This window comes from Pogoniulus pusillus, chromosome 12 (assembly GCF_015220805.1).
Source record: "Pogoniulus pusillus isolate bPogPus1 chromosome 12, bPogPus1.pri, whole genome shotgun sequence".
Lineage (NCBI taxonomy): Eukaryota > Metazoa > Chordata > Aves > Piciformes > Lybiidae > Pogoniulus > Pogoniulus pusillus.
Genome location: NC_087275.1, coordinates 32,693,854 through 32,715,744, shown reverse-complemented (window position 1 = coordinate 32,715,744; position 21,891 = coordinate 32,693,854). Strand labels below are relative to the sequence as shown.

The 21,891-nt window shown below is 54.9% G+C and overlaps 1 protein-coding gene and 1 long non-coding RNA gene across 4 annotated transcripts in view; one reads left to right on the top strand and one right to left on the bottom strand.

Moving 5' to 3' along the window:
- Positions 1-4,177: 4,177 nt before the first annotated feature.
- Positions 4,178-21,288, bottom strand: LOC135179926 (uncharacterized). Its single transcript, XR_010304190.1, has 3 exons — positions 21,201-21,288; positions 20,531-20,759; positions 4,178-4,657 (listed from the first exon to the last, which is right to left on the bottom strand). It is a non-coding gene; the product is annotated as an uncharacterized LOC135179926 (long non-coding RNA).
- A 223-nt stretch (positions 21,289-21,511) lies between these two features.
- Positions 21,512-21,891, top strand: part of CDKL5 (cyclin dependent kinase like 5) — a 130,384-nt gene continuing 130,004 nt past the window's right edge. For 2 of the 3 annotated variants that reach the window (XM_064152067.1, XM_064152065.1), the window contains exon 1: positions 21,512-21,611. The gene's annotated coding sequence lies outside the window, so the exon portion shown is untranslated. The remainder of the gene's footprint in view (positions 21,612-21,891) is intronic. The other variant, XM_064152066.1, reaches the window with a different exon arrangement.

The window sequence follows — 21,891 nt, the reverse complement described above, 5'->3', positions numbered from 1 at the left end:
TTCTGTCTCCAGTTCCCTGTGAGCTGAGCCCAGCAGCAGCCTCTGCACAATGCATGTGGTCACAGAACCTCTCCACAACCAATGCAATCACACAGCCATAAATCATTGGGGGTGGAGAAGACCCTTTGAGATCATCAGATCACAGGTCACAGGGTGTTAGGAGTTGGAAGAGACCTCCAGAGATCATAGGATCATAGCATGTTAGGGGTTGGAAGGGACCCAAAGAGATCATCGAGTCCAACTGCGCTGCCAGAGCAGGAGCACAGAATCCAGTGCAGGTGGCACAGGAACACATCCAGACAGGGCTGGAAAGGAGACTCCACAACCTCTCTGGGCAGCCTGTGCCAGGGTTCTGTCACTCTTACACTAAGGAAGCTGATTTTCATGGCCCTCCTCTGGACCTGCTCCATCAGGTCCATGTCCTTCCTGCACTGAGCGCTGCAGACCTGGTCACAGTCAGTAATCCCTCTTTGAATTCAGTGGCTGGGGCTAATGCTGCCATGGCCTCGCTGCTGGGGCTTACCCAGCTGTCCCAGGGGGTCCCTGGCAGCACTGGCATATGGAGGGGGGTGTCCATCTGGCAAGGCTGGACAGCTCTTGGGGTAGTTAACAGCAAATAAGAAGCCAGCTTGGGAAAGCTTTAGCAGATGCACTGCTTTTAGGCAGTGCTGTGTTGTGTCTCAGTATTTCAGGCACTCAGTCCCCGTCACACAGGCACCTGTGTGGCTTAAATTTCTCTCATACACACACAGCCTCTGGACCTTGTGATGCCCCAGATCCCACAGCTTCCAGATCCAGCACCGTTTCTGTGCTGCTACTGAACCAAGCACTTCTGCCTTGCCATGTGCCAGTTGCTATCCTGACATTTTCTTTTGTCTCCTTGCCCTGCTGGCACCTGCTGGCAGCGCCTCCTGGCCCCTCAGCTCTGCTGGTGTAGGGAGAGGCAGAAGGGAGGCAAGGCACTGAGTGCAGGGGGAGCCCAGCTGGTGAGCGGGGAGGGGAGGGAGCCAGAAGCACCAACTGGGCACCACCTAGGCTGCCTTCAGGGCAGGGTGGTAGCTGTGCCCTGGGAGAGCCAGGGAAAGGAGCTGCTCCTGCTGGCAACAGGATTCTGATTTTGCCATCAGTCAGGGCTCTGAATTATGGCTGTGTGTCCTGACTGTGCTGTACCCCTTGGTGCTGCAGCCCACAACCCAGGTGAAATGCAGGTGAGAGGGAGTGCCATGGGTGAGCTAAAGAAATCACAGAAGCACAGCAGCAGGCAGGCTGGCAAAGCCCCTCACGATCACCAAGTCCAACCTGGGACCCTACTCTACAAGATTCACCTTAAACCATAGCCCCCAGCACCACATCTGAACCACCCTGAAACACACCCAGGGCTGCCTAAGAATGAGCCCCAGAGTTGGCCTTTTCTTGAAGCTGGGCAAATCAAGGTGTTGGAATCACACAATGTGAGGGGCTGGAAGGGAGCTCCAGAGGGCATCCAGCCCAACCCCCCTGCCAGAGCAGCAGCACCCAGGGCAGGGCACACAGCAACACAGCCAAGGAGCTTTGAATATCTCCATGGAATGTAATTCCAGAACCCCCTTGGGCAGCCTGTTCCAGGGTTCCATCACCCTCACAGGGAAAAACTTTCTCCCTGTGTTTCCATGGAACTTCCTATGCCTCAGCTTGCAGTCACTGCCCCTGGTCCTGGCACTGGGCATCACCCAGCAGAGCCTGGCTCCAGCCTCCTGGTACTCACCATTGACACCTTCACCAGCAGGAATGAGGGCAGCCCTCAGGCGCCTCCAAGCTCAAGACCCCTGCTCCTGCAGTCTCTCCAAGTAAGGAAAATGTTCCAATCCCTTAGTCGTTCTGGAGCCCCTGGGACAAGAGGGCTGTGGAGGTGCTGGAGAGTGTCCAGAGCAGGGCCAGGAGGATGCTGAGAGGCTGCAGCAGCTCTGCTGTGAGCACAGCCTGAAAGAGTTGGGGCTGTGCAGGCTGGAGCAGAGGAGGCTCCCAGGGGACCTTCTTGTGGCCTTCCAGCACCTGAAGGGGGCTCCAGAAAAGCTGGGGAGGGACTTTTGAGGCTGTGAGGGAGTGTCAGGAGTGGGGGGAATGGAGCAAAGCTGGAGGTGGGGAAGTTGTTGAGCAGGAGAGTGGTGAGAGGCTGGCAGGGGTTGCCCAGGGAGGTGGTTGAGGCCCCATGGCTGGAGGTGTTTGAGGCCAGGCTGGCTGAGGCTGTGTGCAGCCTGCTCTAGGGTAGGGTGTCCTTGGGCATGGCAGGGGTTGGCACTGCCTGATCCTTGTGCTCCCTTCCAACCCTGACTGATTCTATGTTTTTTGTGGCTCTGCACTGGACTCTCTCAAGCAGTTCCCTGAGGTCCTTCCTGAACTGAGGAGCCCAGAGCTGGACACAAGATTCCAGATGCAGCCTCCCCAGGGCAGAGCAGAAGGGCAGGAGAACCTCTCTGCACCTACTCACCATAGCCCTTCTAAGCCAGCCCAGGCTGCCCTTGGCCTTCTTGGCCAGCAGGGCACATTGCTGGCTCCTGGGCACACTTCTGCCCACCAGCACCCCACAGTCCCTTTCCCCTGTGCTGCTCTCCGACATCTCAGTCCCCAACCTAGCCAGGTCCATGGGGTTGTTTTTTCTCAGGTGCAAGACTCCACCCTTGCCCTTGTTGGGTTTCATTGCTCTCACTTTCAGTGACATCAGAAGAAGAATGAACTGTGTGAAACTGATAGTCCCAGTGTGTAACTGATAGTCCCAGTGTGAATCACCAAGCTGGGTTTCGAGCCCTGCACTGCTTGGCAGTGTGACCAACCTCGCAGAGCCTGCGAGGCCACGGCAGGTACAGGTAGTGTGGCACATGCCACCCTCCGTGCAAACAGCACTCCCTGCCACTCGGGTGCAATGAAACCTGAGATGCCAGAGTGCTTAATCCTACCCAGTGCTACCATCCAGGCAGGGATCTGTCAGCACTGTGCTTTCAGATGATGACAGAAGCAGTTTGCTTGCAGCTCTCAGCTTGCAAGCTCACAACCGCCAGTGGCAGCTGCTTGCCTCCAAATGCTGCTCTCTGGAAGCAGAACAGAAACAATCACAGCATTAACCAGGTTGGAAAAGACCTTTGAGATCCTCGAGTCCACTCTATCACCTAACACCTTCTAATCAACCAGACCATGGCACTAAGTGCCCCAGCCAGACTTCTTTTAAGCACCCCCAGCCACGGCCACTCCACCACCTCCCTGCGCAGCCCATTCCAGTGCCAATCGCTCTCTCTGCCAACAGCTTTCTCCTCAGAGGAGGCAATCTATGGGAGCTGTGTGAACAGACAAAGCCCACCCAAACTCTAACTACTGGTCAGCATTGCTTTCCCCTCACAGTCTGGAGAGGAGAAGGCTCCCAGGTGACCATATTGTGGCCTTCCAGCATCTGAAGGGAGCTACAAGAAAGCTGGGGAGGGACTTTTTAGGCTGTCGGGGAATGATAGGACTTGGGGGGATGGAACAAAGCTGGAAATGGGGAGATTCAGCCTCCATGTTAGGAAAAAGTTCCTCAGCATGAGGGTGGTGAGAGGCTGGCAGGGGTTGCCCAGGGAGGTGGTTGAGGCCCCATGGCTGGAGGTGTTTGAGGCCAGGCTGGCCGAGGCTGTGTGCAGCCTGCTCTAGGGTAGGGTGTCCCTGGGCATGGCAGGGGGTTGGCACTGGCTGCTCCTTGTGCTCCCTTCCATCCCTGACTGAGTCTGTGATTCTGTGGGAGCTCCAGCTGCTGTTTGGGTGTTTCTTTGTGTGTAGCAGAGGAGTTTTGATCATTACCTATTTAAGGGACCCCAACCTCTTAGCAGGAATGTGAGGTATTAGCCCCTTGGGCACAAGCTGGTCAGAAATGCATTGGTCTCATCAGTCTTGCCAACCACCTGTGTGAAAGTGGCTTGGAGGGAGCTGAGCATGCCTGGACACACTTTGGACATTTTTGTGCTAGGAAGTGCCTGACCCAGTCCAGAGGCAGTGCACTAAAGAGGTTCCCACTGAGCAGAGCAGGAGGTGTGAGCCTATACCTGCCAAAGGTCTCTTCCTACCTCTGTGAGACACAAGGAGTTAATTTCTGGAGCTCTTCACCCTCAGATGAAGGATGTCAGTAGCTAAGGAAAGAAAAATGATTTGCCTGCAAAGAGTGCAGCTGACCTTAGACATTTATCACTTTCCAGGACTGCATTTGTCTCAATGCAGTCTTTTGTTCCAACACCACAACCTCCACTGGCAGCCAAGGCAGTTGCAGGGCATTTCTTTCTCCACCAGAGACACACTGCTTGGCTTCTTGTGCTCTTTCCACCTCAGATAGTTCTGGCACAAAACACTTATCTCAAGCAAATATTTTTTTTGGGGGGTGTGAGTGTTGGTCTCAAAGCTGCACTTAGAAATGCTCAAATGTCTTTTTCTTTGCACAAGACAAAGGCTTTTTTGGGCTGTGACAAGCAAAGGACAGCTTTGGGTAATGCACTGATGAGATGTGGAGTACTGAGTCACTGTCAGACCACTGCCTGGAGACTCTGGAGGGCTTTCTTCTCTCTTTGCTGGGATAAAAGTGACTTCTTTTTGGCAGACTCTTCTTGTAAATGAGTAGCTCATTCAGATTCATAGATTCAGAATGGTTCAGGTTGGAGGGGACCTGGAGATTACAGAATCGCAGAATTAAGCAAGTTGGAAAAGACCTCTGAGGTCATCCAGTCCAACCTAGCACCTAACCCCTCTAATTAACTAACCCATGGCACCAGGTGCCTCATCCAGCCTCCTCTTAACCACCTCCAGGGATGGGGACTCCTCTGAAACACCCCCAGGAATGTGGACTCCTCTTAAACATCTCTACAGATGGGGACCCCTCTTCAACACCTCCATGGATGGGGACTCCTCTTCAACACCTCCAGCCACGGCCACTCCACCACCTCCCTGGGCAGCCCATTCCAGTGCCAATCACTCTCTCTGACAACAACTTCCTAACAACATCCAGCCTAGACCTGCCCTGGCACAGCTTCAGTCTCTGTCCCCTTCTTCTGCTGCTGGCTGCCTGGCAGCAGAGCCCAACCCCACCTGGCTACAGCCTCCCTGCAGGCAGCTGCAGGCAGCAATGAGCTCTGCCCTGAGCCTCCTCTGCTGCAGGCTGCACACCCCCAGCTCCCTCAGCCTCTCCTCATAGGGTTTGTGCTTTAGGCCCCTCCCCAGCTTTGTCACCCTTCTCTGGACACCTTCCAGCACCTCAGCATCTCTCTTGAATTGAGGAGCCCAGAACTGGATGCAAAGCACAGAATCAGGAAGCACAGAATCAGAACCACACAACCTATCTGGCTGGAAGAGCTCACCCAGTCCAACCTTCCACCCAGCACTGAAGGGACAACACAAACCATGTCCCTCAGTACCAGCTCCACAGCCTGCATTCTGGAGGGGACTTCACTCTTCAGGAACATCAGAATGGTGCCAGCTGCCCAGACCAGGCAAAGAAGCCAAGGAGCTGACTCAGGCCAGGAACAAGAGCCTCAGCTGTGCCAGTGTGGTTCCTCTCTTGTGCTTTCTATTAGCTTGAGTAGTGCTTACTTATCTTTGATGTTCCTTCCTCACCCTCTTCCACACATGCCAAATGCTCACTCAGAGGCAGAGTGCACTCACTCAGAAGCACTGCCAAGGTTAGCACTGGGAAGAAGAGCATGAGCCTGTTGCTGAGTGCTGCCAGAGTCACACAATCTGTCTAGCTGGAAGACACCTCCAGGCTCATCCAGTCCAACCCTTGACCCAACCACGTCCCTCAGCAGGAGCAGCTGCACAGGCTGCTGGAACACCCCCAGGGATGGGCACTGCAGCACTGCCCTGGGCAGACCATTCCAAGCTTTAAGAACATCCCAAAGACTGGATGAAGCACTTAGTGCCATGGTGTAGGTGACTGGCTAGGGCTGGGTGCTAGGTTGGACTGGATGAGCTTGGAGGTCTCTTCCAACCTGGTTGATTCTATGATTCTATGACTCCTTCCAGTGCAGAAATATTTCCTAGCATCCAGCCTGAGCCTCCCCTGCTGCAGCCTGGAACCATTTTCCCTGCTCCTGTCCCTTGGCACCAAGCAGCAGAGGCTGCCCCCTCCTCCAGTAATTAACATGACCCCATGTGAAGAAAAGGGAGAACAAAGAGAGGGTAACCTTGTCTAAAAATATCCTCCTCCAACAACACTTCTCTTTGCCTGCAGTCAAGGACAAGATGGAGCAGAAATGTTCACCCACCAGCATCCCTTTGGCATTCCTCCCAGAACTCTCAAGGCCTGCTTGGCAGAATGTATGGAACTGAATCCTTTTAGTGTACTCCACAACTCCTGTGCCATGCTTAGCACTCACCTTCCCTGGAGCTTAAGGTGTGTCATCAGCAGCTACCTCCAGCTTCCAGCTTGCTCAGTGATGGGAAGGAATCACTGGCAGCCTCTGGGGCTGTTAGTTAAAGTTGCAGGCTAAGGTAAGTGTTAGAATCACAGAATCAGTCAGGGCTGGAAGGGACCACAAAGAGCAGCCAGTGCCAACCCTTGCCATGCCCAGGGACACCCTACCCTAGAGCAGGCTGCACACAGCCTCAGCCAGCCTGGCCTCAAACACCTCCAGCCATGGGGCCTCAACCACCTCCCTGGGCAACCCCTGCCAGGCTCTCACCACTCTCCTGCTCAACAACTTCCTCCTCACCTCCAGCCTCACTCTCCCCACCTCAGGCTTTGCTCCATTCCCCCCAGTCCTGTCACTCCCCAGCCTTGCTGCCCTTCTCTGGACACCTTCCAGCACCTCAGCATCTCTCTGCAATGGAGGAGCCCAGCACTGGACCAGCACTCCAGGGGTGGCTGTGATCCTCTGTGCAGAACAAGCTGAGTAAGAAGCAGCTGGAAGGCTGTTTCCCCCTCCCTGGGTTTTCAGCCCCAGACATATTTTTCAGAGCAACGTGTAAGGAACTTGTGACAGCAAAAAAAATCAGGCTTCTGCCTTTGCAAGAGCTTTGGAATGGCTTAAAGGTGATCACACAACGGGGAAAAGAAACAAGAGGTGAGGGGGAGCGAGACCCACACGCTGAGAGCAGCAGAGAGAGGTTCAGGCTAAAGAGCTGTTAAGAGTTAAATGATCTGCAGAGATGAAAGCCCTGAAATTAAATTTCACTCGATACCAAAGAGCAGATTTAAGAGTGGTGTGTTAGAAGAAGAGGCTCCTTTCATGCAAATGCAAATAGCAGCAAGCTGGTTTAATTATAGGCTGGAGGTGCTGCATGCTGGGAGGCTTGAAAGCAGTGTAGGAGAAAAGCAGAAGCACAAAACCTTCCCATCAGTGTTTCCAGGTCTTCATCTCAACCAAGCAACATTTTGCAGCTCTCTTATGCCTCTTTCCCCCCCTCCCCAGCTCACTGATAGTTTGTCATGTGCATACAGATGGGATTTCTTCTGCTGGAGGTGTCCCTTCCAGGAGGGTCTTGCAACTCAAAGGGCAAAATGCTATCGGCTGCAGAAGGGTGGAAGTGCAGGCAGGAATCCTGCTTCCATTGGAGACTGAGCTACACTTTGGCCACAACAACCCCAAGCAACACTACAGGCTGGGGCCAGAGTGGCTGAGAGCAGGCAGGCAGAGAGGGAGCTGGGGGTGCTGGGAGAGAGGAGCTGCAGAGGAGGCAGCAGTGCCCAGGTGGGCAGCAGAGCCAATGGCATCCTGGGCTGGCTCAGGAGCAGTGTGGGCAGCAGGACAAGGGAGGTTCTTCTGCCCACCCCGTGCTCAGCACTGCTCAGGCCACCTCTTGAGAGCTGTGTCCAGTTGTGGGCTCCTCCATTGCAGAGAGAGGTGGAGGTGCTGGAAGGTGCCCAGAGCAGGGCAGCAAGGCTGGGGAGGGGCCTGGAGCACAGCCCTGGGAGGAGAGGCTGAGGGAGCTGCAGCACAGGAGGTTCCAGCTCAGCACAAGGGGCAACTTCTTGCCTGGAAGGGTCCCAGAGCCCTGGCACAGGCTGCCCAGAGAGGCTGTGGAGTCTCCTTCTCTGGAGCCTTTCCAGGCCTGTCTGGATGTGTCCCTCTGTGACCTGTGCTAGATTGTGTGGTCCTGCCCTGGCAGGGGAGTTGGACTCAGTGATCTCCTTGGGTCCCTACCAGCCCCTAATATGCTGTGAGCCTGTGACTTTTCCGAGCTGCAAGCAGCTCATATTGAGTTAACCTCTGACTGACACCCCCAGATGTGCTCTACCCAGAAGTAACTCAAAGGCAAGCAGTTTACTTCAACAGCAGTGACAACTGTCATTGTCCTGTCCACCCCTTCCCACCCACGAAGGCACCCAGGTTGCAGCCAGCTCTGTCTGAGCACCATGCACAGCTGCCAGCCCCTACATTCTGGTCAGTGAGAAAGCAACAATCCCCTCACATCCCTTTGCAAGTGGAGAACAAACTAAAGCAACCTTTCAGGAACTGAGTGTCTGCAGACAAAAGCAGCAGGGGAATCCATCAGTGAGCTGTGTGCTGCTTAAAGTCACTCTGCTAGATGGGTGCTGAGGACTAACCAGCTCAGAACAGCTCTGAAACACGGGAAGGGAGAAATAGGGAGCCTCTGGTTATGTAAAAGTACATTTGAGCCTTGCTGATTGCACATACAAGAGGCCACTGCTGCGTGACTAAGGCTCTTTGTGCTTTCCTTCAGTAGATGTCACTGCAGCCTAAGCAGTTCCCACACAGGCTAGGGGGAAAGGATAACATCAGTTTCACCAGGGAGTGGTCCTCAGAGAACAGAAACCTGCTCGCAGATTTCCAGCAGCACAGAGTGTCAGTCCTCACAGCCACAACTGGGTTCTTCCCCTCTTCTGCTTTTGTTTCTCGTCTGGAATCAAACTATTCACTGCCAGGCTTGGATGCAGCTGGAATCACACCAGGGAAGCCCCTCTGGGACACTCTAAACCATAAGCAGCAGTCACCCTGCTTCTGAGGGCTGCTCTCTGATGGAGCCTCCCATCAAGTTCAGGACCCCACATATGCATCATCTGAGCGAGATCTGAGCTCCCCTCTGTGCATTTCTTGCTGTACCTTGAAAGCAGAACGCCTGCCAGATTACCTCTGCAGTGTTTCTGACTGAATGTGGTTTGCTTTTAAGGTGGCCTGGCTGCTCCTGCAGGAGAACAAGTGCCAAGTGGCTCCCTCAGGGGGCAGTGCTGGCACCAGTTGTTGATGCCAACAGATGCTGAACACCTTTGTCATCATCTACCTGGACATGAGAAAGGCTTTTTCTGGAGAGGGAGGGACAGAGGAGAAAAGCTGTTGTTATCTTCTGCTGGTAGCTGGAGAGCACCTCCAGAGTTGGGTTTTTCACCTGACAGTAAATGCTGAAGCCCCATGAGCTACACTGCTCGTGGTGTGTGTTGGTGTTTAATTCCTCCTGTTGCTAGTTCTGTATTGCTGCAGGAGTCCTGGGGACAGGTCTTTGCTCTCCACCCAGCCACTGCTGCTTCCTCAAACACACAGTGCTGAGCTCTGCTTCAAAGAGTGATCCACTTAGTGTGGTTTGAGAGCTGAGGGAGCTCTGACAGCAGCTACCTTGCCCAGGGAGGCCCCATGGCTGGAGGTGTTTGAGGCCAGGCTGGCTGAGGCTGTGTGCAGCCTGCTCTAGGGCAGGGTGTCCCTGGGCATGGCAGGGGGTTGGCACTGCCTGATCCTTGTGGTCCCTTCCAAACCTGACTGATTCTGTGATTCTATCTGGACCTGTGTCCCCCAGGTCATCCTGGGCACCAAGCTGGCAACACACAGAGGGGATGGGTGCAGCAGTGCTGGGTAAGGAATGGGCTGGCTGGTGGCAGGCAGAGTGGTGAGTAAGGGCACAATGTCCACCTGGAGAGCAGTGCCAAGTGGCTCCCTCAGGGGTCAGTGCTGGCACCAGTGCTGTTGGGCATCTCTGTCAGTGCCATGGGCAGAGCAATCAGTGCAGCCTCAGCAAGGCTGCAGATGGCACCAAGCTGTGTGGCACAGTCACTTGCTAGAGGGCAGGAATCCATCCAGAGGGAGCTGGGCAGGCTGCAGAGCTGTGCCAAGCTCATGGCATTGAACAAGGCCAAGTGGAAGGTCCTGCAGCTGGGTGGGTGCAGTGCCAAGCACAGCTGCAGGCTGGGTGGGGAATGGCTGAGAGCAGCCCTGAGGAACAGGCCCTGGGGGTCTGGGCTGATGCAAAGCTCCACAGGAGCCTGCAGGGTGAGTGCAGCCCAGGCACAACCCTGTGCTGGCTGCAGCCAGAGCAGTGTGGGCACAGGGCAAGGGAGGGGATTGTGCCCCTTGGCTCTGCTCTCCTCAGACCCCACCTGTAGTCCTGGGGACAGTTCTGCAGCCCCCAGTACAAGCAGGACATGGAAGTGTTTGAGGCAGTGCAGAGGAGGCCACCAAGGTGCTGAGAGGGCTGCAGCAGCTCTGCTCTGAGGCCAGGCTGAGAGAGTTGGGGCTGTGCAGGCTGGAGAGGAGAAGGCTTGGAGGAGAGCTTGGAGTGGCCTTGCAGGATCTGAAGGGGGCTGCAGGGGGGCTGGGGAGGGACTAGTGACAAGGTCTGGGAATGAGAGGAGGAGGAGGAACGGGTTTGAAGTGGCAGAGGGGAGATTGAAACTGGATGTTAGGAAAGGGTCCTTTAGAGTGAGGGTGGTGAGACACTGGCACAGGTTGAGGCTGGTGAGACTCTGGCACAGGTTTCCCAGGGAGGCTGTGGAGCACAGAGGTACCCAATGTGATCAAAGATCAAAGATCACATTGGGTGCTTCTGTGCTCCACAACCTCCCTGGAGGTGTTCAGGACCAGGTTGGATGAGACCTTGAGCAACCTGTTCTAGTAGGAGATGTCCCTGCCTATGGCAGGGGAGATGAAACTGAATGATCCTTGAGGTCCTTTCCAACCTAACCCATTTTATTCTATTCTGAAACACAATGTTGGTCAAGGAGAAACCTTCAGCTGTTAGCCAACAGTGAATTGGGACAGGGGGAAATAAACAAACTGAAAACATCTACTTAAAAACACTCCTGGAAACGCCTTCATGGCAAACGAGGAAGGACTGAAGCTAAAAGGGGAATAGAAGAGGATGTGTGTGAGAAGCAACATCAGAAAGTGAAGAGGCTTTCACAAGATTGAAAAGATCCTTTCAGCAAGCTGATGTACAGCTAGAGAGAGGCAGCTGCTAACAGAGTCGTCAGAGTTTAGTTTAGAGCCTGCAAACTCCTCCTCTCTTAAGTCATTCCTAGAAATCAGAGCAGGGCTGCAGCCTGCTGAGGCTCCTGAGCCTGAACAACCAACTCATAGAGTGGTTTAGATTGGAAGGGACCTCAAAGCTCAGCCAGGTCCATAGGCAGGGACACCTCCCACTAGGGACCCTCATCCAACCTGGTCCTGAGCACCTCCAGGGAGGTCGTGGAGCACAGAATCACCCAATGTGGTCCCCTTTTCTCAGCAGCTACAGCCAGCTCTGCTCCTCTTTCCCATCTCCAAGCTCACTAAACACACCTCCTCTCCACTCTCAGCCCAGCAGCTCTGGAAAGGAGCCTTCTCCTCTGAGACACATCATCATCTGCTCTCACCTATGTCTCTCCTTCATCCTGAACAGCATCAAAGCTGGGAGGTGTCCAGAGCAGGGCCAGGAGGATGCTGAGAGGCTGCAGCAGCTCTGCTGTGAGCACAGCCTGAAAGAGTTGGGGCTGTGCAGGCTGCAGCAGAGGAGGCTCCCAGGGGACCTTCTTGTGGCCTTCCAGCATCTGAAGGGGGCTTCAAAAAAGCTGGGGAGGGACTTTTGAGGCTGTGAGGGAGTGGCAGGAGTGGGGGGAATGGAGCAAAGCTGGAGGTGGGGAGAGTGAGGCTGGAGGTGAGGAGGAAGTTGTTGAGCAGGAGAGTGGTGAGAGCCTGGCAGGGGTTGCCCAGGGAGGTGGTTGAGGCCCCATGGCTGGAGGTGTTTGAGGCCAGGCTGGCTGAGGCTGTGTGCAGCCTGCTCTAGGGTAGGGTGTCCCTGGGCATGGCAGGGGGTTGGCACTGCCTGATCCTTGTGGTCCCTCACAGCCCTGCCTGATTCTCTGATCCTATGATAAACAACACCACGTCACTGAAACCTTCTCCCAGCGTTTCCCTGCCTGTCCCTTTGTTGTTTGTTTCCCCTCTGGGCATCTGTCCCTGCATTTCCTGCCATTTGGAGGTCTTTCAAAACCCTCCTCCAGCAGTTATGATGATCTAACTCTAGGATGATTTGGTTATTAATCTGAACATTCATCTTTTCACTCCAGCTCTGCCTGTTTATTCCAAGGAAAGCCTCATCAAATCTGGCCCAGATCTGTTCTTCAGGGACATGACCCCAAAACCAATTCTGTTTGAAACAACATTTCCAGTTGCATCTCCTTTGCAGTCACCATGACAAATACCAACCAGCCTGCCACTTCACTGCACTTTCCAACCTCCATCTTCTTTCTCACAGCTAAATTCTGCTTCCCTCTTGACAAGACTGTTTTGTTTTCTCTCCCCCAGCATTTCTAGTCAAAGGCTTTTTGCCTTTATCTGCATATTAAAAACCTCATCTGAATTTTCATGATGCCACATATTGGTTGCTGCAGCATCTGTTCCCTTACCCTTGCCATGCACTGCCTTAATAATTCATCATCATCCTTCAGGGAGATGATGCTCAGGTCTAAATCTTCCTCTTATTGCCACCTCTTTTCCCCCCCTCTTCAGCAGCAGCAGTGCAGACACTGTCTTCAGTTCCCATTTGCAGCCCAGCCCCAGCAGAGAGTGGTTTAGGTTGGAAGGGACCTCAAGGATCATTCAGTTCCAACCTCCCTGCCACAGGCAGGGACATCTCCCACTGGAACAGGTTGCTCAAGGTCTCATCCAACCTGGTCCTGAACACCTCCAGGGAGGTTGTGGAGCACAGAATCACCCAGTGTGATCAAAGATCACAACCTCCACGGGCAGCCTGTGCCAGTCTCTCACCACCCCTCAACCTGTGCCAGTCTCTCTACCCTTCACTCTCAAGAACCCTTTCCTAACATCCAGTTCCAATCTCCCCTCTGCCACTTCAAACCCATTCCTCCTCCTCCTCCTCTCATTACCAGACCTTGTCACTAGTCCCTCCCCTGCCCTCCTGCAGTCCACTTCAGACCCTGCAAGGCCACTCCAAGCTCTCCTCCAAGCCTTCTCTTCTCCAGCCTGCACAGCCCCAACTCTCTCAGCCTGTGCTCAGAGCAGAGCTGCTGCAGCCCTCTCAGCATCTTGGTGGCCTCCTCTGCACTGCCTCCAACACTTCCATGTCCTGCTTGTGCTGGGGGCTGCAGAGCTGCTCCCAGGACTGCAGGTGGGGGCTGACAAGCATTTAGCCTGGAGAAGAGGAGGCTGAGAGGAGATGTTCTTCCTCCTTGAAAGGAGGTTGGAGTCAGGTTGGTGCTGGTCTCTTCTCCCAAGGAAGCACTGAGAGGATGAGAGCAAATGAGTTGAAGCTGAGCCAGGGGAAGTCTAGGTTGGACATTAGGAGGAAGAGAGTGGTGAGTTTAAGTACAGGCAACAGAGGAAATGGACAGGATGATTTAAACACTTCTGTCCTGCAACACCTGAACAAGGGCTCAGTTTTGGGCTCCCCAGCTGAAGAGGGACAAGGATCTGCTGGAGAGAGTTCAAAGGAGGATGATGAGGGGACTGGGACACTGCCTGATGAGGAGAGGCTGAGGGACCTGGGGCTGCTTAGTCTGGAGAAGAGAGGACTGAGAGGGGATTTAGTCAATGTTTATCAGTATCTGAGGGCTGGGGGTCAGGAGGGGGGGACAGGCTCTGCTCACTGCTCCCTGGGATAGGACAAGCAGCAGTGGATGGAAGCTGCAGCACAGGAGGTTCCAGCTCAGCACAAGGGGGAACTTCTTGACTGGAAGTTCCCAGAGCACTGGAACAGAGAGGCTGTGGAGTCTCCTTCTCTGGAGCCTTTCCAGGCCTGTCTGGATGTGTTCCTGTGTTCCCTGAGCTAGACTGTATGGTCCTGCTGTGGCAGGGGGGTTGGACTGGATGAGCTCTTTGGGTCCTTTCCAATCCCTGACATCCTGAGGTCAGGGGTCCCTTCCTCAGGGGAAGGAGCCTGTGAGGGGCTGGAACAGGCTGCCCAACGAGACGGTGGAGTCAGCATGCCTGGAGGTGTTTCAAGCTGCTTTAGATGTGGTGCTTGGGGATATGGTTTAGTGGTGACCTTGGCAGAGTAGGGTGAATGCTTGGACCTGATGGCCCCAAGGGTCTTGTTCAACCTGTTTGATTCCATGACTCTAGGGCTGTTTAAGTACAACAGTGATGCTAACACATGACAAGAGGTAGAAGCTGTAACATCTCAACTGAGTTGCTGTTGTTGTGTGACCTCTCTCTCTCTCTGCTGTATTTACATCAGTGCTTTAGAACCTAATCAGACTACAAAACCCCAGACACATCTTCTCCCTTGTCAAAACCACACTCAAGCCAAGTTACAGCTTCTTTTGCTGAACTGAAGTTCCTGTACAGTGGAACATAACTTCATTCCATCCCTCACTGGTTTATAAAGTTTGGGGATTCAGTGGAGAGATGCTAACAGCCCTGCCACGAGCTCCCCATTCAGGAGTGGCTCAATAAGGCAGCTAAGAAATCCCAGCTCTTCCAGAGGGAAAAGGTCAATCTTCTTCCCTGTGGAAACATATTCTCTTGGTTGGCAGGTCAAAAAGAGCCCCATGCTAGGGATCTTGGGGTGAAAACAAGAGTAGCTAAGTCAAGTCTAAATGCAGCCAAGGGAGAAAGGAGCATGAGGGAGAAGTCAGAGAGGAAAAAGAGAGCAAACGCAATGAAAGGGGACATGCTTTGGGAAGCTCTTCATGGCAATGCTCCAGCAACAAAGCTGACTGAAAGCAAGCAATCACTGGAGAAAGATGGAAGCTATCCTGTCTAACCTGTTTGCATTCTGCCAGCATGGCTATGGGCACCAGAGAGCCATGGGGGGATCAAGCAGTGAAGTTGATGTGGTCCCTGAGACTTAACTCAGCACCTGTGTCCTGCCCCCCAGCCCTCAGCTACTGATAGCCATTGCTCAGTCCCCTCTCAGCCTTCTCTTCTCCAGACTAGACAGCCCCAAGGCTCTCAGCCTCTCTCCAGAGGGGAGATGAATCTTGAATACTGTGTACAGTTTTGGGCTCCCCAGCTGAAGAGGGACAGGGATCTGCTGGAGAGGCTCCAGCAGAGGGCTGCAAGGATGATGAAGGGACTGGATCACTGCCTGATGAGGAATCATAGAATCACAGAATCAAGCAGGTTGTAAGAGAGCTCCAAGCTCATCCAGTCCAACCTAGCACCCAGCCCTAGCCAGTCACCCAGACCATGGCACTAAGTGCCTCATCCAGGCTTTGCTTGAACACCTCCAGCCACAGCCACTCCACCACCTCCCTGGGCAGCCTATTCCAATGCCAATCACTCTCTCTGCCAACAACTTCCTCCTAACTTCCAGCCTAGACCTGCCTTGGCACAACTAGAGACTGTGTCCCCTTGTTCTGTTGCTGGCTGCCTGGGAGAGGAGGCCAACCCCACCTGGCTACAATGAGTTGTAGACAGCAGTGAGCTCTGCCCTGAGCCTCCTCTGCTGCAGGCTGCACACCCCCAGCTCCCTCAGCCTCTCCTCATAGGGTTTGTGTTCCAGGCCCCTCAGCAGCTTTGTCACCCTTCTCTGGACACCTTCCAGCACCTCAACATCTCTCTTGAAATGAGGCTGAGGAGAGGCTGTCTGCCACTGCCCTCAGTCTGGTATCCTCAGCACACCTGCTTGGGTCCACTCAGTCCTCTCAGCCAGGTCACTGCTGAAGATGTGGCACACTGCTGGAGGTATTGCTCAGTTCACTGAGACAAGGATGTGCCCTGCTCTGAATGTCAGGCTGCCTACATTACAGCAGGCTGGGAGGAAGCAGACTGAACTCGCTTCTGTGTGCTATTTTCTTGGCATGGAGCAATGCTATAAACACCCTGACTTCAGAAGCAGAAAGGAACCACAGAAGTGAGCTTCTCTTGCTCCAAGTCCACCTCCTTGGCAGGAAAACACAAAGCCAACCACAGCCTGTACAGGCAGGTTGTCTCCATCGGGTATCAGCATCACCACACACACAGTGGGAAGTGGACTGAGCTCAGGAGAGCTAAACAAATCCAATGTCAACAACTTAATTATTCATCTCCACTTCTGCAAGTCAAAACAGTCACATTCTGATCTTGCAGGTTATAATTAGGCTGAGTCTTGGCTCTGTGAAAGGAGGATGAGTATCTAGCAAGCTACCCACATATGTTTAGGAAGGCAGAAGAAAGGGCAGTGGCAGTGCCTAAGAGGAGAATGCAGCAGGTGGCTCAGCAGCAGAGAGAGCCTATTTTTAAAGCAAGAGGCAGGGAGTAGGTAAGCTGCAGAGCGCTGCCACTTTGCATAGCCTAAACAGGTCCTCTTAAACGAGACACAGTAGCTGTGGCTTGCAGACACAGCACTGCCACTCCACCCCTCCTGGAAGGGCTCTCTCTGCCTCACAAGCACAGGGCACACCAGCTGCTGCTCCATGCTCTCAGCTCTCCTGCAGGGAGCTCTTGTGGAGCACTGCCAGTCACACAGTCACACAATGGCCGGGCTGGAAGAGACCTCAGGCATCTGCTCCAACCCTTGTGCCATGCCCAGGGGCACCTCTGGACTTGGCTCGGCTGCTCAGGGCCTCAGCCAGCCTGCAACACCCCCAGCAAGGAGGCAGCCACAGCCTCCTTGGGCAGCCTGGGCCAGGCTCTCAGCACCCTCACACTCAACAGCTTCTCCCTCAGCTCCACTCTCCCCCTGCTCTGCCTCACCTCCAAACCATTGCCCTTGGCCTGCCTGCAGACCCCCTCAGCACAAGTCCCTCTGCAGCCTTCCTGCAGGCTGCCTTCAGCTCTTGGCAGCAGCTCTGAGGTACCCCTGGAGCCTTCTCCTCTGCAGGCTGCACCCCCCCAGCTGCCTCAGCCTGTGCTCACAGCAGAGCTGCTCCAGCCCTGGCAGCATCCTTGTTATCCTCCTCTGGCCTCCCTCCAGCAGCTCTGTGTCCTCCTCCTGCTGGGGACAGCTGCACTGGAGGCAGGAGTGGAGGTGAGGTCTGAGCAGAGCAGAGTCCAGGGGTCGAATACCCTCTCTTGCCCTGCTGCCCACACTGCTCTGCCTGCAGCCAGCACCCAGCTGCCTGCTGATCTCAGTGAAAGGAGTCCCTACACCATGTGAGTACATGACACTGGTTACTCCTGAGAACTACAGGAAAAGGAACCTGATTTTGTGCAAGTTATAACCAAAAAGTCCATTCCTCCACTCGGATTTTGCCCCAGCAGTGGTTCTGTCTATGCCTTCTGATGCAAACTCAGGCAGTACTACATCAATTACAATCTAGCCTCATATTAAAGTGACAAGATACACTGATAGAAAAAAATGGGTTTAATTGCTAGCATATGTTACAGGAAATTGATTTAGTTATTTGAATGCATTAAAGCATCACCAGGTCCTTTATCTTAATTCTTCACCAGTACCCTGGAAGGAGTTATGGACCACAAAAGCCATCAACAAGATCTGGAGTGGAACCTCTGCTAGCACATTCTCCACCCTTGTCCTATCTTGAACTTCACAGAATCACAGAATATAGCTGGTTGGAAAAGAGTTCCAAGCTCATCCAGTCCAAACTTCAACCCAGCACTGAAAGGTCAACACTAAACCATGTCCCTAAGCACCAGCTCCACAGCCTGCTGGAACACCCCCAGGGATGGGGACTCCAGCACTACCCTGGTGTAGACCATTCCAAGCTTTGAGAACCCTTCCAGTGCAGAAAAATTCCCTAGCATCCAGCCTGAGCCTCCCCTGCTGAAGCTTGAAACAATTTGCTCTGCTCCTGTGGTTGTCATCAAGCAGCAGAGGCTGCCCCCTCCTCGCTCCAACCTCCCGGCAGGTAGATCAAGTTGTCCTCATGGCTACGGAGGATGCATTCCTGACACAACAGCATGGGAAGATTCCCACACAAACTGGGAGCTTTGGCAGACCCTTTTATGCAATGGAGTTTCAGATATCAGTTTGACTGCCTGCCACCAGCATCCTTCACTTGTCACTTTAGATAGCTTAGAATCATAGAACGGTTCAGGTTGGAAGGGACCTCAAAGCTCAGCCAGTTCCAACCCCCCACCTCCTTCAGGGAGATGATGCTCAGGTCTAAATCTTCCTCTTACTGCCACCTCTTTTCTCCCCATCTTCAGCAGCAGCAGTGCAGACACTGTCTTTAGTTCCCATTTGCAGCCCAGCCCCAGCAGAGAATGGTGTAGGTTGGAAGGGACCTCAAGGATCATCCAGTTCCAACCTCCCTGCTATAGGTAGGGACACCTCCCACTACAACAGGTTGCTCAAGGTCTCATCCAACCTGGTTCTGAACACCTCCAGGGAGGTTGTGGAGCACAGAAGCACCCAATGTGATCAAAGATCACATTGGGGGATTCTGTGCTCCACAACCTCCCTGGGCAACCTGTGCCAGTGTCTCAGCACCCTCAACCTGTGGCAGTGTCTCACCACCCTCACTGCAAAGAATTTCTTCCTAACATCCAGTTCCAATCTCCCCTCTGCCACTTCAAACCCATTCCTCCTCCTCCTCCTCTCATTCCCAAACCTTGTCAGTATTCCCTCCCCAACCCTCCTGCAGCCCTTTCAGATCCTGGAAGGCCCCTCCAAGGTCTCCTCCAAGCCTTCTCTTCTCCAGGCTGCAGAGCTCCAGCTCTTGTAGCCTGCCCTCATAGCAGAGGTGCTCCCAGCCTTCTGGAACCTTCCTTCTGAACTATAAAACTCCATGCCTCTGATTACACTGATGAGCACCAGGGCCTAGCAGAAGACCTGTGAAGCACAACAGTCGGTGCCAAGGGCCTGAGCTCTAAGCCATGCACATTTCAGGCAGTCCTGACAAGTTGAGTTTGACTACCACTGAGTGCTCATTTGTGGCTGGAACGCATTAGGTGCACTCCCTTGAGCACCTCTGGCAGTTTATCTGCATCCACCACCACACCACACTGTGAATCAAAGCACTGTGAGCAGGGATGATGACAGCATTTACTTCAAGAGAGCAGCCCAGATCCAAACTACAACACTCAGGTGCCCCAAGGCTCACAGAGTACAGTCTGTGTGGAACAACAAAGGGAAATGAGGAGCCTGATTTTTATGCCCTGCAATTAACAAAGTTCTGTTACCTTTCTCTTGCTGAGCTTTTTGAAGGTTCATAGCCTTACAAAAGAAATGTACTTTTGGGTAGGGTTAGAGTCTCAGCACTCCACCATCACTGAGTCCTACAGCATGTTGTGCCCAGTGGGCTTCAGAACACTTTTGTAATGTAAAGCAACCATTGAAGCAGACCAAGAAAATGGGAGATGAAGTCACTTTAGATAGCTTAGAATCATACAACGGTTCAGGTTGGAAGGGACCTCAAAGCTCAGCCAGTTCCAACCCCCCACCTCCTTCAGGGAGATGATGCTCAGGTCTAAATCTTCCTCTTACTGCCACCTCTTTTCTCTGCATCTTCAGCAGCAGCAGTGCACACACTGTCTTCAGTTCCCATTTGCAGCCCAGCCCCAGCAGAGAATGGCTCAGGTTGGAAGGGACTTCAGAGATAGAACAGAATCAACCAAGTTGGAAGAGACCTCCAAGCTCATCCAGGCCAACCTATCACCCAGCCCTGCCCCATCAACCAGACCATGGCACTAAATGCCCCATCGAGGCTTTGCTTCAACACCTCCAGGGACGGCAACTCCACCACCTCCAAACTTTGCCATAGGCAGGGACACCTCTCAGCTGCACTCGGCTGCTCAAGGCCTCCTCCAGCCTGGTCTGCAACACCCCCAGCAAGGAGGCAGCCACAGCCTCCCTGGGCAGCCTGGACCAGGCTCTCAGCACCCTCACACTCAACAGCTTCTTGCTCAGCTCCAAACCATTGCCCCTTGGCCCCCTTGAATAGGCTATGGAAGGCATTTTCCGCCCTCCACCCAAGGACCAGTCTACTTCTGCCAGCTCTGACCAAGGGCTGGAGCATTTCTGCTATGAGGACAGGCTGAGGGAGCTGGGGGGGGGGGGGGCAGCCTGGAGAAAACTCCAAGGGGGACCTTAGAGCTGCCTGCCAAGAGCTGAAGGGACCCTAGAGGAAGGGACTTTGCACAAGGGTGCCTAGCAGTAGGATGAGGGGGGATGGTTTAAAGCCTTGTCCTGAGGAACTTCCTAAGATCCAGTCTGCACCTCCTGAAGAACTTCCCAAGATCCAGTCTGCAGCTGCTCTGCCTCAGCTTCCAACCATTCCATGTCTGCAGCCCCCCTCAGCACAAGTGCCTCTGCAGCCTTCCTGCAGGATGCCTTCAGCTCTTGGCAGCAGCTCCGAGGTCCCCCTAGAATCTTCTCCTCCTCCAGGCTGCACACCCCCAGCTCCCTCAGCTTCTCCATCAACCAACACCCCCCAAAACCCCCTTTTCGGAGCTACTCTCAACGCCACTCTGCACCCAGGCTGGATTTGTACCTGGAATTCGAGCATCCATCAACCGTGGAGCTGCATTCCGCCACGGTGCCTCCGGCAGCCGCCAGCGGCCTCCGCCGTGGTCTGTGCTGGCGGTGGGTGCGAGCACAGCTGCACGGCGCAGGCCTCGCCGGGCACCAGCGGCGCTGCCTGCGAGCCGAGCTCATGGGTTTGGCTAAGTTGGGAGAAGCGCTTGGGCGCTGCAGACGTTTTCACCATTTCGGGACTTGATCTGAGAAGGGGGAGGGAAAAAAATAAGGAATAGAAAAAGAAAAACGGGAAGAAAAAGGAGGTTCTGATTTTTCACATCCCCCGAGCCTGTCTCTCCACCCATCCGGCGAAGGCGGCGGCAGCGGCGGTGGTTCCTACGGCCCTTCTGCACCCCCTCCCGCTCCGCACACGGGTGACTAACGGCTCTGCGTGCCGGGGGCGGGCACCGGCTTCCGTGCCAACACAATGGAGAAGAAAAACCCTCATCCGCTAGGTGCAATTCCCCCGAAGGAGAAACCACCTGTCCCTCTCCCCGGGCGGGGGGGCGGCGTCCCTCACGACCCTGCCCCGGCGCCCGCCTCTCCGCACCTCCACCTGCCCGCGCCGCCGGCAGCGGAGGCGTCACTCGTGCCTACTGCGGTCACTCAGGTGTGCCGCTCTCTGATCCTGCAGCCGGACCCACCCTCGGCTGTCGCCCGCTACCTCTCCCTTCACTCGACCCCCAACCCCGCTGCCACCGGCGGCCCCGCACCCGTTGCTCGGCAGCTGCGAGGCAACCGAACCTGCCGCGGGGCGGGCGGTGGCGGGGTGGGAGCGGTGCCCGCGGGCGGGGGGGGGAGGCGGGACTATAGCTAGCTCCGATTGGTCGAGGGGGAATGCAGGCGTGGCCCAACGCTGCTCTCTACTTTTCTACTGGTGGGAGGAAATGTCAGTGTGGATTGGTGGGCGGGGCTGTACGGCCAGTGGTGTTGGTTGAGCGCCGCGCAAGGGAGGGACCGCGGCGGGAGGGGGAGCGGAGTGAGGGGGCGGCGGCGACAGCAGCGAGTGAGTCCGCGCCGGGTGTGAGTCGAGCAGCGGCAGCGCCGGAGAGGAGGTAGGGGAGCTGTGCGGGGCCCTCCGCTGCCCTCACTTGTCACCTCCTGGCCGCCAGGCTGTTGCTGCTGCGGCACGCAGCCCAGCGCCTCACCCCCGGCCCCGGGCTCGCTCCCTCCCTTCCTTCCCCCTTACCTCCGCCACCGGCCAGCCGCGCGGCTCCAGCTGCTCGCGCCTCCGCCGGGCGGCCGCCGCCCTCCCTCCTTCCCCCCCACCGCAGACCCCTCGGGAGCCCTTTCCTGGAGCGGCCGCGGCGGGCTCGGGTCCGGGGCTGTGTCGTC